The sequence below is a fragment of the Lipotes vexillifer genome, unplaced genomic scaffold, assembly GCF_000442215.2.
Source record: "Lipotes vexillifer unplaced genomic scaffold, Lipotes_vexillifer_v1.1 scaffold4, whole genome shotgun sequence".
NCBI lineage: Eukaryota > Metazoa > Chordata > Mammalia > Artiodactyla > Lipotidae > Lipotes > Lipotes vexillifer.
The window spans coordinates 3,750,963-3,757,129 of NW_006785876.1; positions in this window are offsets into that span (position 1 = coordinate 3,750,963).

The following is a 6,167-nucleotide window of genomic DNA, read 5'->3' on the forward strand; positions in this document are numbered from 1 at the left end:
ATCCATGTTGTTGCACATGGTAGGATTTCATTCTTTTTATGGCTGAGTAGTATTCCATTGTGTGTGTATGTGTATATATATGTATATACACATTTATATGTATATATATATAAATGAAATATCTTCTGTATCCATTCATCTGTCGATAGACACTTAGCTTGCCTCCATATCTTGGCTATTGTAAATAATGCTGCTGTGAACATTGGGGTGCATGTATCTTTTAAATTAGTTTTTTCATTTTCTTCGGATATATACCCAGGAGTGAAATTGCTGGATCATATAGTAGTTCTATTTTTATTTTTTTGAGGACCCTCCATACTGTTTTCCATAGTGACTGCACCAGTTTACATTTCCACCAACGGTGTACAAGGGGTCCCTTTCATCCTCTAAGTGGATGTAATTTCTAAAAACTCCAGGTGGGTCAAGCCCACAGAGGTTCAGTTCATTGTCCAGGGAGACGAGCTGTGAACCTTTAAGTTGCTTCAAGTTCTATACTAGCTAGGCTGGGGGTGGCTGTCCACCAGGGGAGGTCCCATCAGATGAGGACCCGGGAGACTGTGTGAAAGATGCAGAGAGTAGGGGAGAGTCAGTCCAAGGGGTTAGATTTGGATGCTTTCTGGGCAGCAGGGGTGGAAGGCTGGGTGGGGGGCGATCAAGTCACAGATAGAGTGTTTCCCCTGAGCTACCCAATCAGAACCCCCGCTGCCTTTCTCCTCCTCTTTCTCCCAGACAGTTGGGGTGGCGCTGCTCTTTGTACCAGGTATTTTCCCTCCAACTTTTCATCCTGAAAAATCTGAAAGACTAGTAAAATGACCACCTGTACTCACACACACACACTCACACACACACACACACCACCACCACCACCACCACCACCACCACCACCACACACTTTTCATTTTCTTTTTACTGACAGTTGGAAGGTGTGGATATCATGGCACATCTCCCCACACCCACCACTGCTTCCATTGCCTAAGAATAAGGACATTCTCCTAAATGACCTCAATATAGTTCTCACACTCAATAAATTTAACATCGATACACTATTAACATCTGAAATATACTCCACATTAAAAATTTCCCAGTTATCCCCCCAGGATGTCATTTTAGTTTTTGATTTTTTTCCAGTCCACAGTCCAGTCAAGGTTCACAGATTGCATTTGCTCGTCATGTTCCTTTAATCTCTTAATTTAGGGCAGTCCCCTGCTTTTGTTCGTTTTTCATGACAGTAACATTTTTGAAAAGTCCGCCCAGTGTCAAGGGACAGGATGAGAAGGGCCCTCAAGTCTTGTGGCTGTGAGGTCATAGTTTTCCCACCAGGAGGGGAGGGACTGAGGAACAGATTGGGGGACAGAGCATCTTTAAAAACACTCGTGTTTCCCAAATGTTCTTGGTTGGTGACACGCCTGTGGTCAACCTTGTCCTACCCCACCTACTCCTGTGGCACTCCTGTTCATTCAAGGAGTATTTGTGGAGGCTGACCCAGTTGTCTGGTGCCGTGCTCAGGGTTTGTGATAACTGGGGATAGAAGAGAAGTATAGAAGTCTTATTTCTACCATGGAGGATCTTGGGGTCTCATCAGGAAGCTGGGTTTACATGATTCAAGGTGGCAGACCATGATGACCAAGTACAGAACAGTGACTGCTGTCACTAATACATACACAACAGGAATTCAGAGGAGGGGAGGTCAGCGTGGGCTGGAGAAGTCCAGGAAGGCTTCTTGGAAGAACGGAGACGTGAGCTGGCCTCTGAAGGATGACAAAGATATTAATAGAGACCAGAAGCAGCCCATTCCAGGGCATCCACACATACCGATATGATCTGTCCCTCCACCCCCATCTCCACATCATGGTTCCTCCCACTGTCCACACAGGAAGGGCACAAGGGGACCCCAGATGCCCCATCACACCCTGGACATCATCACAACCCACCCAAGTCCTCAAGACACTCAGGCATCAGATAGGGGCTTCCTCCTAGGAGACCTCTGAGGTACGAGGCCCCTCCCACCTTGGGTTGCTCCTGGGCTCTTACACCCTGAACCACCCCCAGCAGAGCCACCATCCAGTGGCTCCAGTCATGTACAACTTCCACCATATAACTAATATTCTTGAGAACCACTGTGTGCCCAGCTCTGGGCTGTGAAGGATCCAGAGAAATCAAAGACATGGTTTCTGAGTTCAAGTTGCTTTAGTCTATTTAGGGAGACAGGGAGAGACACATGGAGAGATGAAGGGTGGGGAGGCAAATGATGAGGGGGAGACTAACAATGGAATTAACAGAGGTTCAGAGGAGGAGCAATCAGGGTGGGCTGGAGGATCAGGGCAGGGGGGGCATGTAGGAGGAGCAAAAACCTTTGCAGGGACTTAGGATAGTGGAGCTGGGAACTGGGGGATGGAAGGGAGGTCACAGCAAGGTTGGCCAGGGTATGATGGGCTTAAAAAGGCCAGTTGGTAAAATAGGAAACAACCCAGATTGTCCAGCTAACAATGACTGGTTAAGTGAATTATGGCATATTCACACAATGGAATAATAATGCAACTCTAAAAATGAATGAGTCAGCCAACTGTGTCCAGTTATCTACAAGATAAACTGATAAACTGTTGACAAAACCATGTCTGTGTGTGTGTGTGTGTGTCCATTTGGGGCAGGATAAGTGTGATCATATTTGCTTGTATTGGCACAGAGAAACTATGGAAAGATACATAAGAAACTAGTAAAAGTAGTTACTGGGGGGAAGTGGGGGGAACTGGGCAAATGGAGTGGGAGGGAGAATTTTCACTGACCTTTTTACAGTTTCTAATTTTCAAACCATGGTAAATATATTTGCTGTTTAAAAATTAAAGAAGAGGGGCTTCCCTGGTGGCACAGTGGTTGGGAGTCCACCTGCCGATGCAGGGGGCGTGGGTTCGTGCCCCGGTCCGGGAGGATCCCACAGGCCGCGGAGCGGCTGGGCCCGTGAGCCAGGGCCGCTGGGCCTGTGCGTCTGGAGCCTGTGCTCCGCACCGGGAGGGGCCGCAGCAGTGAGAGGCCCACGTACCACACACACAAAAATAAAAATTAAAGAAAAAAATAACTCAGCAGGAGAGTTTAGTCTAGAAGTGTGGACCACCACGAACCAGCAGCCTCTGCATCATCTGGGATCTTACTAGAAATGTAGGATCTCTCGTTCCATTCCAGACGTTGGGTAACCTCTCTGGGTCTCCGCCTGTTCTTCTGTAAAACAGGCTATTAATTTAAGGCCATTATGAGATTCAGTGAGCTGTTGCATTAAGGTACCCAGCAGAGGATCTGTATTTTAACAAGACCCCCAAGTGATTCAAGAGCATGTTAAGGTTTGAGAAGCTCAGGCCTAGAGTCAGTGGTTACCAGACAACGGAGCAGGCAAGGGTGACTGGTGGTAACAGCTGTGTATAAGGATCATCTAGCAGCTGGATGAAGGGCCAGGAGAAGGAGAAAGTGTAGGCTGAGGGGCTAAGAGAGGCTGCGTAATTGATCGGTTAATTGGTTAATCAGTTGGTATTGATTCAAGCAGGAGGGGATGTGGACACCATGCTGGTGGTAGAAACAGAAAGTAAAGTTGTTAGTTTGTGGGACATTTCTTAGGAAGAAAGGAAGGGCTTGGTAAACAGCTTGCATATAGGGAAGTAGAAAAAATGACAAGAACTCTGAGCCCGTTTCCTTACCTGTAACATGGGAGTGATAACAGTACCCCCGTCTGAGGGTTGTTAAGAAGATTAAGTAAGATAAAGGATGCGAGGTGCCAGCTCAGGGCCTGGCACCCAGGGGCCACTCCTCAAGTGTTTGTTCATTTCTCCTCCTTCTGGTCCCCTTGCTTTTGGGGTTAGTTTTGGTTGGGGATGGAGGAAAGGGGGGAACAAGAGTGACCCATGAACACCAGAAGGGTTTGAGGCTGCTGAGTCTGGACAGCAGGGCTCTCCCTGCCCTGCCACCCATTTCACCCAGATTCCACTCCCATGTTGGTGCGTGAGGGGTGGGCAGTTTCTGGCAGCTTTGGAGGCTGAGTTCTCTGGAGCAGGCTTGGGGCCTGATTCTCTGTCCAGCTCAGCCCCCCAGACCATTGTAGCCCCGCTCTATCTAATGACAACACCTCACACCTGCTCCCCCAGGAAAAGAAACAGCCAAATAACAGGCTCCCCTCGAAACAGCCAAAAGCCCAATCCTGTAATTAAATCTCAGCTCAGCAATGACTTAGTCACCTCCAAGAGCCAATTTTACTGGCTGGTTCTGGAATGTCGGGTGGGATGAGGGCCTGGCTGGTACAGTCTCCCCAGAGACCCAGCCAGGCCTTTGTTAGAGCTGTGGTCTCTCCTCCAACAAAGCCAAACACTCCTGGCTGGGGGAGTGCACTCTGAGTGGTGGGAAGGAAGGCTGAGAGACCCTGAGAGTCACCTCATTCCCTGACCCAGGTCTCTGCGGCTAGCTCTGCAGGGGCAAAAGTCAAAACTCCCGTCATGCCAACTCCCACATGTCACTGAGCTGCAGCTCACCTCGTCCAGTCCCGTGTTCCAGGCTGGAGACACCTTCTACCAGACCAGCTCCTGAAACTGTCCCCTTCAGCCTACAGGGCAGGGTGGGCTTCAATACCCCCAACCTCAGCCTTCCTCTGGGCTGGGCAGGTGCCAGGAGATGTGATCAGGCTGAGAGAAAGTCTGGCTGGTGTGGAATCCTACATCCTGAGAAGGGGGTCAGGGTCATTACCTGGTGCCTAAGAGTGTGAGGATCCAAGGTCCAGCCCTGGGTAGGGAGTGGTGTGTTAGGAGGTGCTGGGGAGAGACTCATTTCCCTTTGTAACCGTGGGCTCTGTGGATGGGACCATGGCATAGTGGGAAAGACCCTTGCTGGGGAATAGGTTTGAATCCTGACTGTGCTGTTTAGCAAGGGTGTGACCTTGGCTGAGTTACCATCTCCTTCTCTGAGCCTCAGTTTGTTAATCTGTAAAACAGGGGCTATTAATGTAAGTTTTTATGAGATTCAACGAGATAAAGGGTTAAGATACCCAACAGAGAAAAAAAAAAAAAAGATACCCAACAGAGAGTCTTGACTCATGGTGATTACTTAGTACCTACGTGCTCCTGCCCCGGTTCCCTACCCTGACTTTGGGCATGGAGATGCTAAACAGAGAATAGCAAAGACAGAACAGAGGCCCTGAGAGTCTGCACAAGAGCAGTGCCAATTCCACAAAGAACCTCAAGAAGGAAAATTACACCGGGGCCCGGGAGACAGGGTGGGGCAGGTGTCTACAAGGTTACCTCGAAGGCCAGACAAAAACATCCCACTGTAAAACACATCCCACCATCTGAAATCATGTGTCTATGTTTTAAAAAAAAGATTGTTAAGTACAAAAGCAAAAAACAAAATTTCATGTAGAGTGTGACTACAGGTAGATAAAGTGTATTTGTGAATGGCCAGGGGTTAGCAGGAAACAAGACTGTGGAGATGGCTCAGGGGGAATGCCAGGATTACATGTGGGATTTTTACTTTTCAGTAATGTGCTCTGTTGGTAGATCATTTGTTTTAACTTAAAATTCTACAAATAATAAAGAACATAATTTAGCACGGAATACATTTTCTTTTTTAAAAGAACACTGGATGGGGGTGGTGGTGGTGTGTGGAGATGTGGCGTCTAGTGGCTCTTCTGCCCCTAACCTCCCGTGAGACCATGGAGCCTTCCTGAGCCTCAGTGTCTCCATTTGTAAAATGGGATGGGGAGCTCCAATACTCAGGTGTAGTTTCTCATCTCGTTAAAGTGCTCATTGGCTTGCAGAGCAGAGGCAGAACAGCATATGAGGCTGTCTGGCTCTCCTGTACAGGGGGTCTCTGAGGAAAGTGAGGTGAGCACTGGGATACAGGAAGCATTTCCTGGGCATGGCTGTCTCCTCTGCACCAGTCCTGTGCTCTGGTGTGGGAGGTCTAGCCTTCAAGATCAGTCCCTACCCTCTAGGAATCAGCACAGCCCTGCAACACTTCTCACTTGTTCTGGAGACCAACACTTGAACAGGGACTTTGAGCCCTGGGTGCGTTTCCATGCAACCTCTCCTGGGTCCAGCTTGTCTGTGTGTGTGTGTGTGTGTGTGTGTGTGTGTGTGTGTGTGTGTGTGTGTGTGTGTGTGTGTGTGTGTGTGTGTGTGTGTGTGTGTGTGTGTGTG